Here is a 12,873-nt window from a genome sequence, read left to right as displayed (position 1 = left end):
GTGACTGTAATAGAACAATGCTGCCTTGTCACACACATTTATCAAAGGTTTCAGAATGGTCAGATCTGGTACTGCTCGCTTATGGATAGGGTTTCCTCTTTCAGCGCTGATTTTCACAAGATATCTACATTCCCAAACCTTATAAGTTCATAAAACTGAGAATTAGGACAGCGAACCATCAACAGAGATACCTACATCCAATTGTTATCATAGCTAGGATCGAGATTCATTGTTTTTCCATTTACAAATCGACCTGCCAAGTTCATTGTTTTGTTAAGTGTCTCTCTGGGAAGTGATGCCACATTCTTGGCTCGCCTGGTTTGACATGCGTGTGTGCGTAAGCATGACGTTTGTGGTCGCCAAGAGCTAAGCCTTTTCCAGGTTGTATGAAATGGAACTGTCTGAGTGTCTGTTCCATGAGCCATCGGATGAGGGTGGTATTCTGAACTGGATGTGTTTGGGGTGGGGGGGGGGTGAACTCCCCCTGCGTAAAGAAAGGCTTTAGATTCATCCGAGACTGTACTGCCAACCAGTAGCTATCGACTCGGTTGTAAAACAGGCAGAAAATGTAAAGGGGTATAAAAAAAGGGTGAGCGAAGTGAAATGTCAATGGTGTAGGATGTGTTCTGGCCTCACATGCTGGTAACATCAGAAGGGTGTCTTCGATAAGCTGGCTTCTCTGAGGAAGGTGCTGAGCGGTGCTTTACACGATGCAGATGGTGACTCAAAATACAGCCATAAATTTTTTTTTTTACATGTTTAGGTGAAAGAGGCTCTAGCAGCCAAGCCCAGACCAAATAACAGGACCCCCACCTCCCTCCTCCTCGTCCTGCAGCTAGTCAGCAGCTCTTGAGTTTTCTGACCACAGTTTACGTGTGGCCGGCCCATTTTTCATCTCCAAAGACTGGGCAGCCTGTCTCTGCCTTTACTCTACCCTTCTGACTGTTTATCAAGGGGATGGGGTGGAGGGTACTGCTTTCACCATAATTCTCCAATTTCACCACACCACCACAACCAATCCTTTCAACCAGCCAACAAAAAGGATAAAAGGATGATCACGCGATGCCCCCACTCTCCCTTCAACTTTCCATCGGGGATGAACGACCCTTACCACACGACAAGGAGACATGTCCGCTCTTCCTCCTACCTCACTCCTGCTCCAATCACATATAAACAAACTATTCATGACAGGAAATGAGAGGATCTCATCAAAGGTTTATTTATGTATTTTTCATTTTGTAGTGTAGCCACAACACCAGCGATACATGTTTACTGCTCCTCTTCCTCCAGCGTGGCCCTGTGGCTGGCTAAGGATTTGGGGTCCTCTCGGCACACATTAATGCTGTCCAGACACAACTCTGTGTTCGGCCATGCTGGGTTTTTGTTGTTCTGAACTGAAGTTTGTTTTCAATTTTTTTTTCTCCTCCTAATAAGGCCAACATTGGGAAATACTGTAGATGTCTTGGTATGCTGTAATTTGGTAGTTTATGATTGCAGTATATTACTTCTGATGTTTAATATTTAGAAGGTGCATTAGGGATTTATTTTTATGAAACAGATGGCTTGATGTTACTGCAGGGGATGCATGTGGTAATACCATGTCTTCTCTCCTCCCTTTCTGGTTAGACAGGCCTCAGGAAAACCATCACAAAACCATCGTCCTGGAACACTGCCCCCTGATTGCTATGTCTGTCCGTGTGAAAGTGCCCTCTACTCTGCTGAGTCAGACTGGTACACCAAACAAAGCTCCATACCTGCCCAGAGACGCCTAGGTCAGGGGGTCTTGACACACAACACACAGCACTCCATCTACACTCCCAAGACAGTTCAAAATTGCTCAAAGTACAGGGAGGAGAGGACACAGTGTGTGTGCGTGTGTGTGGTGTTGAATGTATCTGTGAGTGATTACAGATAGTTGCTGCAGGTGCGTTGCCTATCTGTCTGTAGTCAGAGAAGTTTACACACCTGCAGGTTTCTCCTCCTCCACAACCCTCGCCCCCTACCTCCCTCATCCCCTGCCCTCAGGTAACCCTATAGCCCCTGTCTACCTACCCTTCCTATCCCACTCCCACAACTCCACTCATTTTTCATTTTAGGGTCTACTAGAGAAACACCAGTGTGAAGAGGGTCATTATTTAGCAACAAAGTCATTATATAGCTTCGGTAAAATCACTGCATCAGTCTTAACCCTCGTGCTGCCTTCGGGTCACATGACCCAAAGGTTCATAACGAACCATCATTGTGTTTACCCAATTTTACCCAATACAAAAACAAATAAAAATACTTTTCTTTTAACCTTCGCAATGTGGGGGGTCTGAGACAGCCCGACGGTTAAAAGAAAATGCTTCACTTTGTTTTTGTATGCGGTAAAGTTGTCGCAATACGACGGTGGGTCACAATGACTGATGGGTCAGAACGACCCGAGGAGAACACAAGGGTTAACCAGTCCCCCCCCCCCCCCCCCCCCCCACACACACACACACAAGCACAGCTGTGAAACGTAAACCACTGACAAAGAAAATACATGGGGTTGCGACATCAACTGCTCGAGTCCCTAACTCCCTCCAACTCAGGCGAGAGGAGTAGAGAAGAAAACCTCAGAGCCTAGCTGTTTGTTGTTTTAAGTGAAGATGCCACTAGGTGACAGGCTTGAGTAAAGGTTAACCCTCGTGCTGCCTTCGGGTCACATGACCCAAAGGTTCATAACGAACCATCGTTGTGTTTACCCAATTTTACCCAATACAAAAACAAATTAAAATAATTTTCTTTTAACCTTTGCAATGTGGGGGGTCTGAGACAGCCCAACGGTTAAAAGAAAATGCTTCACTTTGTCTTTGTATGCGGTAAATCTGTCGCAATACGACGGTGGGTCACAATGACTGATGGGTCAGAATGACCCGAAGATAACACAAGGGTTAATTAAATGGCCAAATCATGCAGAGATGGGAGGATGGGTTTCAATGGTGGCAACTGGCACACTTTTCCTACTCAACACTCTGCTTTTTCTGCCATGGTATCCTTGCAAGTCCAGTACTTCCAGTACTGGACTCCGCAGCAGTACCAGCTGCGGAGTCAGATCTCACAACGTTACACTCCATCTTCCTGTCATCTGTCCTGGTCTTTCCCTTTTGAGAGGGTATACAGGGTAGGAAAGGAAATGGATGTATGCCCTTGTGGAACTTTTAAAGGGTTTTCTTTTCCAACTGTTTTTTTTGTGGGTTAGCTAACCCTAACCCTTTGTGTCTTATTCTTCTCAGAATTCAAGTGCATAATGTCTGGGCATAGGGCTCAGGGACTGTATTGGGACGAGGCCTCAGCTTTGCCTATTGAGATGCCCCCCAGAGAGGAGTGTGTGAGAAAAGGCAGACAAGTGAGGAACAGACGCCTAGAAGTGATGCGGGTCAGGGACACGGAAATAAGGGAGGCCATTGCCCGACCAATCGGTGACCTACACTCTGAGACCCTTTGCAACGGCGCCTTTTATCAGGCACTATTCTCCATGGCCTGGTTTGACCACACTGAGTTCTTTAACACAGCACTGGCATCAACAACAGCTCTGAGTTCCCTGCATATGGGTTTAGAGAATGAAAAGTGGGCCTGGTTTACAGAGGCTGGCCCGTCCTAACTGCATGCGATTGAAGACTTTTCTGATTTCCACGTGTGAAAATAAAACTATCATTACTTTATTTGGCGGGCACAGAAACAAAAAATTGTTATTTACATAGCAGTTGGCAGACTAAACTGAGAAACATCGGAATATGCACGTGGCTGAGTGAGTGAGAGCGACGGAAAGGGAAAAAGTCGGTAAACTATACTGGCGTTTGCCTTCTCAGCCACGCTTTGTTAATGAGACGAACCTCCGGACGGGTTCGTCCTGCCCTTTTTTAATGACGCCACATTGCCAAGTGGGCAAACTTGACGCATCAGCAGCACATTTCCTCTTCCAGAATGTTAAGGAATCGCACCGCTAATGCTGTTAATAAAATCTAATTAAGAGCTTGTTATGGGAGTTAAAGGAAGTTCAACCGGATACATTTGAAGTGAATTGTCGCTAATTAACCGCTGGAATTGGCGACACCTGTAATTGAAGTCATGGCTGACTATAAGTGACGGCCAATCCATGTCAGCCTCCAACTGTGACTAACCGTTCTGTCTTCCTGGCGGGTTCATGCCATCTAGCAAAGTCCTGCATAGCTTACCCACCTTCTCCCTTGTGCTTAAGTTACACGTTGTTTATAAACATACACCTGTAAAGAATATGGATAAGAAAACATTCAATAACGATGAAAAATCAAAACCAAATGAATATTGAAGATGCTTATAACACGTGGCGGGATATGACGTCTCAACGGAGACAAATACTTACTAATTGATTGTGTGTCAGTGGCACCTATTTCGAGTGCATGAAAGACAACACTGCTGCCACAAAAACACAACAATAAAAGCAAGGTTTTATTTTGAGGTACGATATTGACCTTGTTGTGAGAGTATATCCAATGCACATGTTTTTGATTGGGGTGAAACACAGCATGAGAGTAAACAAACCAAAGTCTTGTTCCGGAACACTCCTTCAGCCGGCTTTAATTTTATTTTACTGTACACCAACAAATATGTTAGTTTACTTTTTATTTATTTTTAGCTATTAATACCTTTTACGGTTTTGAACAGCTTTAAAATGTCACTAAAACCAGGCATGGTCTATCCACCTCTTAGTTTGTCTCTAATCCTATTACTCCTAGTTGCTCAAATTTGACCTCAGGATTAGAACCTGCATGGCACAGGTGTTCTCAGTGAGCAGTGGCTTTAGCTCCCAGCTTCTATCTCGACAAGGCCTACCTGCTACCACCAGGCTTCCTTCCTCAAAGATTACATCGCTCTGGCTCTCAAGGCAGTGTCGGCTGGGGGTGTGTGTGTGTGTGTGGGGGGGTGGTTCTGGGTTAACATTAACATTTTGGCAATGTGTAGCATTTTGAGTGTGGGGAGTGTCTGATTGTGGAAGTGTGGGTGCGTGTGGAGGTTGGGTATTGGTGTGTGTGTGTGTATGTAGTGAGGATCAGGGGGAGTGGAGTTGCTGCTGCGTCTCACGGCTGCATTACTGACTGGAATGCTTGCTCCATGAGGGCGTGCGTTTGTGGAGGCCAGGAAGTGTGCACGCTGTTGAGCCGGAGCCGTCTCCAAGCAGGACGTGGGGATACAGTCGCCCCTATCCCTGCAGGAGCAGATCCGTGCAGGCAGCTGGGTAGTGTGGAGGCCAGAGACAGACGCAACCACACCTGTCTGCCGTGCACAGGTGAGCCATCTGGTTGATCAGCCCCAGCCCATTCACATGTATAATCTCAGGATAATGATTAGACAAGGTTTCAATCCTCACAATGCTGCAGACATAAAGTCACATTTAATTACATATTTGTGGTCAGTAATTATTGTGAAAGTTCAAATGTGCATGCTGTCATGAGACAAGTTACATTGATTTGGTTTACTGTAGTCTTGTCTCACTGTAGTCTTGATAGCATTGGACCTGTAAAACATGGAGTCTCTTTTTGACTCCCACCATAATTTGATATGCTATATCTATGTCTCTCTGTTTGTCCCTCTCTCTGTCTCTCGCTCACTCGGCTTTTCCCACAGGAGCCTAGAGTAGAAGGAGCTACTTCAGTAAATGGCATGTGTAAAATCAAGTGTTATGGGCAGGTTAACAACTTGCTTTTTGTTAGAACAGAGCCTTCAAGAGGCCACTGCCAGAAATGCTGTTTATTTTTGCTATTTTCAGTTTTTTACTGTTTTTAAACAATGTTGCTATGCAACCCCTTTTCACTATAAAATTATAAACAAACCGCTAACTCCAGTGAGGCCAGCCTGCCAAAGGTTGTCAGGTCTAGGTCGCTGGGTTGAGTGGTAGATGCGCACACACACACACACTCCTTCTGGTAACCAAACAGAGAGCCGTCTCTGTTGTCTTGCTTGAATACTTCTACATCTGGATGAGGGCTGTGGTAGGAATATCAGTTATCTACACTACATACGGGTAGTTTGGATTTGATTTGACTGTATATTCCATGGCTTTTCAAATATTGTGTTTCTTTGTATGTGTGTGACTGTGAGTGCGTGCGTGCAGTGGAGTGGGGGTGGTGGAGGTGGGGTCGAACAACCAGGGAGCAAATGTAGGCGAGTACGCATGAAAATGGGCATAGAAACGTGTACAGGTGTTTCTACACAGAGTTTCAGATTTATGAAAAAACACAAGGCGTGAGAATCTGCGTACTCTCTGCGCACTTTAGAACCCATACGTACGCCACGAGATGTGATAGCCTACGGCGACAAAAAGTGACTGTTGATAACAAATAAAAGTTGTACTTTTATTTGTGCAGCACTTTTCTTAATGTAAAACTATGTTTAACCTGTGTTCTGCATCTCTCTTTCACCAACCATCTCTGGAGGAAGGGATCCCTCACTGAATTGCTCCTCCCAAGGTTTTCTGGGAGTTTTTCCTTGTCTTCCTTGAGAATTGAGGTTGGTTGAGGGGCAGTTCTATGGGCACATGTGAAGCCCTCTGTGACCCTGCTTGTAAAAAGGGATATTCAAAGGAGATGTAATAATTGTTTATAGTACTTCATACAAACATGTGTAGTGCTTCACATAATAAAGACAATAGGATGGCATTACATGAGTGTTGTGTGTTTGTTTGACATAAAATACAGATGTATGTATCATAGAAACCTTGCAAAGTTTCCTGGACGCTGGTCACAAATAAATTCGACACCTTCAGTACTGTGTTGCGGGTAGATTATAACTACATATACAGGCTACTACAAATACGTGATGAGTAGCCTACATTCGGGTAGTGTCTATGGCAGGGGTGCTCACACTTTTTCAGCATGCGAGCTACTTATAAAATGACCAAGTCAAAATGATCTACCTACTACAAAAATGCAAAACTTTTATTTTATTTTTACAATGTATGTTGATGTACCTTACATACCCGCATGAGCCCATATTGTACAACACAATTAACTATGTACATTTTTGTCATTACCTGACTTTACTCTGATGACTTGCACTGAATAGAATCAGCCAGGGATGCATAGTACGGACAGTAGCTGCTGACAGCCAGCCTCAAGCACACTTTCAAATGATCATCAGTCATGGTGGAACGGTACTTTGACTTAATGATCTTCATGTGTGAAAAGGCCGACTCACATAAATAAGTGGAGCCGAATAATGCAGTCAAGGAGGTAGCACATTTACTCTGTAAGTTCCAGAACTGTGCATGAGCTCTGGACTTCAGCTGAATGTCGGCTTGTAGTGTCAAAATCTCATCTTCCACTTCAGAAGAGTTCAGGTGAAACAGTGTTGCAATTTTTTATGCGAGTGAATCAACCTCAGCATCTTCCCGAAAGGGATAGCACATGAATGTAGCGACTGGCTCGAGCAAAGAAAAGTCTTGAAAGCGTTTGTGAAACTCTGACAGACAATTGTCAATCTGCTCTGTGTAGCGTACACTGTCAAGTTGCACACAGGCCTTCCCTTGCAACTCCAGCTCTGACGCCAGGTTCTGGAAGTTTGCCAAATCATGGCGCTTTGAGGAGAGATGTTGCATCTTTCGTTTGAAAGCATTAACTGAGCTGATCATATTGATCACTGTTTTGTCTTTTCCTTGCAGCTCTAGATTAAGGTCATTCAACATGTTTGTCAGATCTGTTAAAAATGCCAAGTCTAACAGCCACTGGCCGTCATTTAGCTGCTTGTATTCTGCATTTCCCGCTACACGGAAAAACTCCTTAATCTCCAGACAGAGCTCTCGGAATCTTTGCAGGAATTTCCCTCGACTAAGCCATCTCACGTCAGTGTGTAGCAACAACTCAGAGTGTTCGCAATTAGCCTTCTCCAGATGTTCACGGAATAGCCGTCTTTGGAGAGATCTGGCGCGAATAAAACAGGCGATCTTCGTTGCCACGTCCATGATCTCTTTCATGTTGAGCATTTTAGCGCACAACGCTTGCTGATGGATTATGCAGTGGTAATTCAGGAAGTCCGGGAAAGCGTCGTCCTGCCTGCACTTGGCAATAAATCCATTCAAGCGGCCAACCATTGAGGGTGCTCCATCCATAGTGATAGACACCAATTTGTACACCGGGAGCTGGGTTTTCTCGATAAAGTTTTTGAACGACTGAAATATGTCCTCTCCTCGCGTCTGTTCTTTCATGTGCAGTACTGTTAATAACTCCTCTTTTGCAGTGATTTCAGTAAACACCATACGAATGAAAATGCACATCTGCTGTGTCACTCACGTCCGTAGATTCGTCCAACTGCAGCGAGAAACACTCGCAATCTGCGATGTCCTTCCAAAGTTGACGGGATGGATGATAGGCTGACGTCTATTTTTTTTATGTCATGCGATCTACCCACAGTACCTTTGAGATCGACTGGTAGATCGCGATCGACGTATTGAGCACCCCTGGTCTACGGTAACTAGCTGATTCAGAATAACCAAAACAACATGTTGCCTGAAGGCCAACGTAGTTAATCAATTTGTGACTGAATTCCTGCATCAGTAGCTCGCGATGTAATCTAAAGGATTACAACAATTGATGTGTTTTTGCTCGTGGGATCGAATCCCACTCGAATCTTTTATTTTCTTAGCTTCCATTTATTATGGCGTGAATGGCTGTAATGTAGTGATCATTACATTTGTTCAGAATATAAAATTATGAAATGAATTGAGCTGTATATTTTATATAAAAATGCATACTTATTATTTATAAAGATTACATAGATTTAAAAGCATTTTTTGTGCTGCTCATATACAACTGAAAATACGAGTGAAGTGTAGAATTAAATATGTCTTCTCATTTCCCCTGCAAGAGGCAGCCTCATAGCGGAATCAACGAATAAATTTGGCAGACCGGTGTAAAATTGACCTAATCTCTATGATTTAAACGTCCTTTTAAGTTTTCCCTTCTCGTGATATTTTCAGGCATTTAGCCTACTCATATTGCATTAATTAATTAATAAAGAACCCCCTTTGAAGATTATTCTACGACGTTACCGGCAGTAGAAGATGGAATCGCGATTCAAACAGTACCATCTGCTAACTGAAAATATGCCCCCAAAAACGTAAATAAGCTTGACATTTATTTAGTGGAAAATCGCTCATTCATAAAAAGCTCACTGGTAGCGATCATTGTCAGTAACAACGCAAAATGCGATATAGCCCTGTGTGTAGAAGCTGCCCTGGTAAATTCTACTACTACAGTACAGTAGCCTACTAGACTACTGCTGTGTTCGTCTTGGTAGCGATTGCGTTTGTTGAATTCGATTTAACGTTCCGTTGTACGGTTTAGGCTGAAATTAATTATTTTCATGAACAGATTGGCAAAGTTTAGGCTGTGGCAATGAAGTTCAGGTTAGTAGTCAGATAGTTTCACCTATTGAAAGACTTTTGATTTAAGTAAGGGGAGTGCCGAACATGTTCTGTCGCCGTTTGACTTCCTAAACAGCTGTGTACAGTAGATGTTTTTGTAGTGTGTCTCGCGTAGGCTACAGCGTTGCAGTGAGCAACACTGGTATCAGCCAATTGGCTGATAGAGCTGTGCTGACGGGCTTGCCTCGGTTGCACTCAAACAGTAGTTTGACGACGACTCTTCCCCTGCGCTACATCAGTGCTTGGCCCGGCATCTTCCGCATTAGCTAAGGGAAGCTTTGCGTTTAGGTGGTATTTGAGACTGGAAGAACTCCTACAGTAAACTAATTCCGCATAGCACAAGGTGCAAACAACCTTAGTCTTGTCGAGGTTTCCATTGGGAAGCTTCTTAAAAATACATTTTCCCTGAAGCAAACCAGGCGGCTTCATAGCTGCATCCATGTTAGCACGTTACGTTTGATGTGATAATTTCATACACAAGGCATACACACAGGTTCAAAGACTCGTTCTCGCCCTCTACAGTGCAATTCGGCAAGGTATACATCCGCGCTAAAATATCAAGGTGAAAGTCATTATAGCTTGCGTAGTACAGACCCAGCTCCCAACCCAACTTTGAGAATAGATTAACGGCGATATTTTTTTTACCGCCCGATAAAAGTCTCAGGTTAACGCAGCGCGTTAACGCCGATAACGGCCCACCACTAGTTAAAAGTATTAAAGAATGAAACATTGAGAAACAGGAAAAAAGTTTGAAGTTAGAAAAATGAGCAAATATAGTGATGAAGAGTATATTGCATAACAGTTATCAATATCATAGCAGACAAAAGTATGTCAGCAGTATGAAGGTGAAAAAAAGTGTTGCTTTGAAACCAAAATGGTGAGACAGTGTTAAAAGTATATCTGTCATTGTTATGCATTACAATATTTTCTCACGGTTGAAAAAGGAGAAAAAAGAGTGATGAAAAGGGTATCTTATTTAATTTCATAAATGTTAAAGCGTTATGTTAGAGCCATTTTATTTAATTCTAAACCTTTTACATTTTTAAACCTTAGTATTAGTTAGACTTGTACACTTCTTATTTAAGATTCTTATATGTTTAATGTGTGCACCTTCCTGCCACAGTAAATTCCTTGTCTGTGTGATGTTTCTTGGCGAATAAAACCCATTCTGAAAAGTATTAATAATTGAAAGATGTAGAAACAGAAAAAAGTTTGAACAGTGGAACAGTGAAGAGCGTTGGCCAATCGGATTGGTTCCTTGTTTCTTGTAACTAGCAACTGTTGGTCATTGTCAACATTTCTAACCTAGAATCTAGGTTTTAGGTTCAAGATGAAGGAGAAACTAATCATGTGTGCCTGCACAACCAGTCCTGTTCTGACACTTAATTTAAAGATGACATCAAAATAATAATCCATAGTGCAGGGTTGCCGATGTTGTCGTTGTCCCTGGTGAGTTTTTTTAATTCAATCTCGTCACATTATGTGACTTTGTTGTGCAACTGGAAAAGCTAGCTACTCTAACTCAGAATGCTGCTGCAAAAAAAAGCAGAACTATTGTGGGTGGTAAATAAGATCATGCTACATCTAGCCAGCGGATCATTTCTTGCAAGTGTGTCAAAGTGGTATTTTTACAGACTGTATTAACACAGTAGGCGTGAATAATGCATGCATCGTCATTGTCGTCCATCTTTAGCCGAAGAAGCTAGAGAGAGGATGCAATGGGAGATTTCCTACAGTAAGGTAGATACTGCTTCAAATTGAAAACGGAGACGATCTTTTGATTAAAGACAAGTTCCCTAACCTCTGTTGTCAATATCGCCGATAAAAAGTAAATACTGTTACGAAGCATTTGTTTGTACAGTTTCGCCGTTCTATGGCAGCTAGTACAGTACTGTATGATGACAGTCGTAGCTAGAGTTGTAAGCACTCGTCACTAGAATGACCAGAACTTTAAAACAAAAGATCATATTTCAAATCTGTCTGCTATTCTACATTACCCACACAATTTATGTATATATATATCAACTCTAACATGACCTGTATCTTGTATTGAAAGTGCTCGAAAATTAGCTCGTCTAATGTATGGTGGACTGAGAAAACATATTTGTCAAAGCAGAGCGAGCGGATGTCGTGGGAGAATTCCTAATGTGTTAGATTTACTGCTTCAAATTGAAAACGGAGAAGATATTTAGAGTAAAGACAAGTTTCTTAACGTCTGTGTTCAATATCGTCAACTAAAAGTAAAAACCTTTCAGTTACGAAGCTTTTGTTCGTAGTAATGGCAGCTGCAGTAAACCTTTCGTGACCCCGGTTTAACTGTTCGTGACAGTCGGCTATGACAGTGTTGAGCCTCGATTTTTGCAGATTTCTGTGAAACTTTCTTAAAGAAAAATAATCTAGCTAGATTATGTACACTTTAAGATCAATGTACATACCTTGTTTGGCCAATTTGGTCGATTGTGGAAAAAGTAGAACCGTTTTTAGTTATGGAGAGCCATCGCGCTAGCTTGGAATTGCGTTATCCCACTCATCACTTCAGTGGTCATAACTTTTAAACAAAATAGTCTATCTTAAATCTGTCTGCTGTTCTGAATTCACGACAAACGTACGCACATTTCATCTTTAACATATCCTCTATCTTGTAGTGAAAGTGGTTAAAAATGAGGTTTTCTAAAAAAGTAATGCAGACGGAGAAGATTTTTGTCAGAATGGCTCCGTGAAATCGTCTTGATAAAGGATGATTTGCCTAACGTGATCATATAAATATTTACATCATTAGAAAGCCCTAAATCTTGTCTTCAAAATGGTATAAACAGGTCATAAACAAAAACTATTCAACTTACTACGACTCTTATCCATTAATTTATACTGTTAAGAGTGTGCTAACCGAATAATCTTTAAATGTTGCATTAAAGGTACATGCCCATGGATATTTTGAACTACTTACCAAATGACTCGCCATTGAAATCATCAGCATTCTAGTTTTGTTCTTATTCTCTGACATTCTTTGTGTGATAGACAGACGAAAATGTCCAATGATACTAGACACAGAAATTGCTATATTTGATTGGCTTAGATGGTTTTGGGAGCAGTGTTCCCGCCTTCTTCTACGGAGACACAAAACCTTTTTTTACAAGTACACAAATCTTTTTCTTCTACGGAGACACAAAACTTTTTTTACAAGTACAGTGATCCCTCGCCACTTCGCGGTTCACTTATCGCGGATTCGCTATTTCGCGGATTTTCATAATGCATTTTTTTTTTTTTTTTGGTGCATTGTGCTCTGCATTCTGATTCGCTAAAAACTCACTCCCGCTTCTTGTATCAAAACATGCTACGAATTGTGCTATCATTTTGTCGTCTCGTGCAGTTATGTGTACGTACATAAAACAGCTTGGCAAATTTACACCGCGGGCTTCAGAAGAAGAGAACACTGCAGAGCGCAGTCAGGA

The sequence above is a fragment of the Osmerus eperlanus genome, chromosome 7, assembly GCF_963692335.1.
Source record: "Osmerus eperlanus chromosome 7, fOsmEpe2.1, whole genome shotgun sequence".
NCBI lineage: Eukaryota > Metazoa > Chordata > Actinopteri > Osmeriformes > Osmeridae > Osmerus > Osmerus eperlanus.
Note: the sequence above shows the minus strand (reverse complement) of the source record.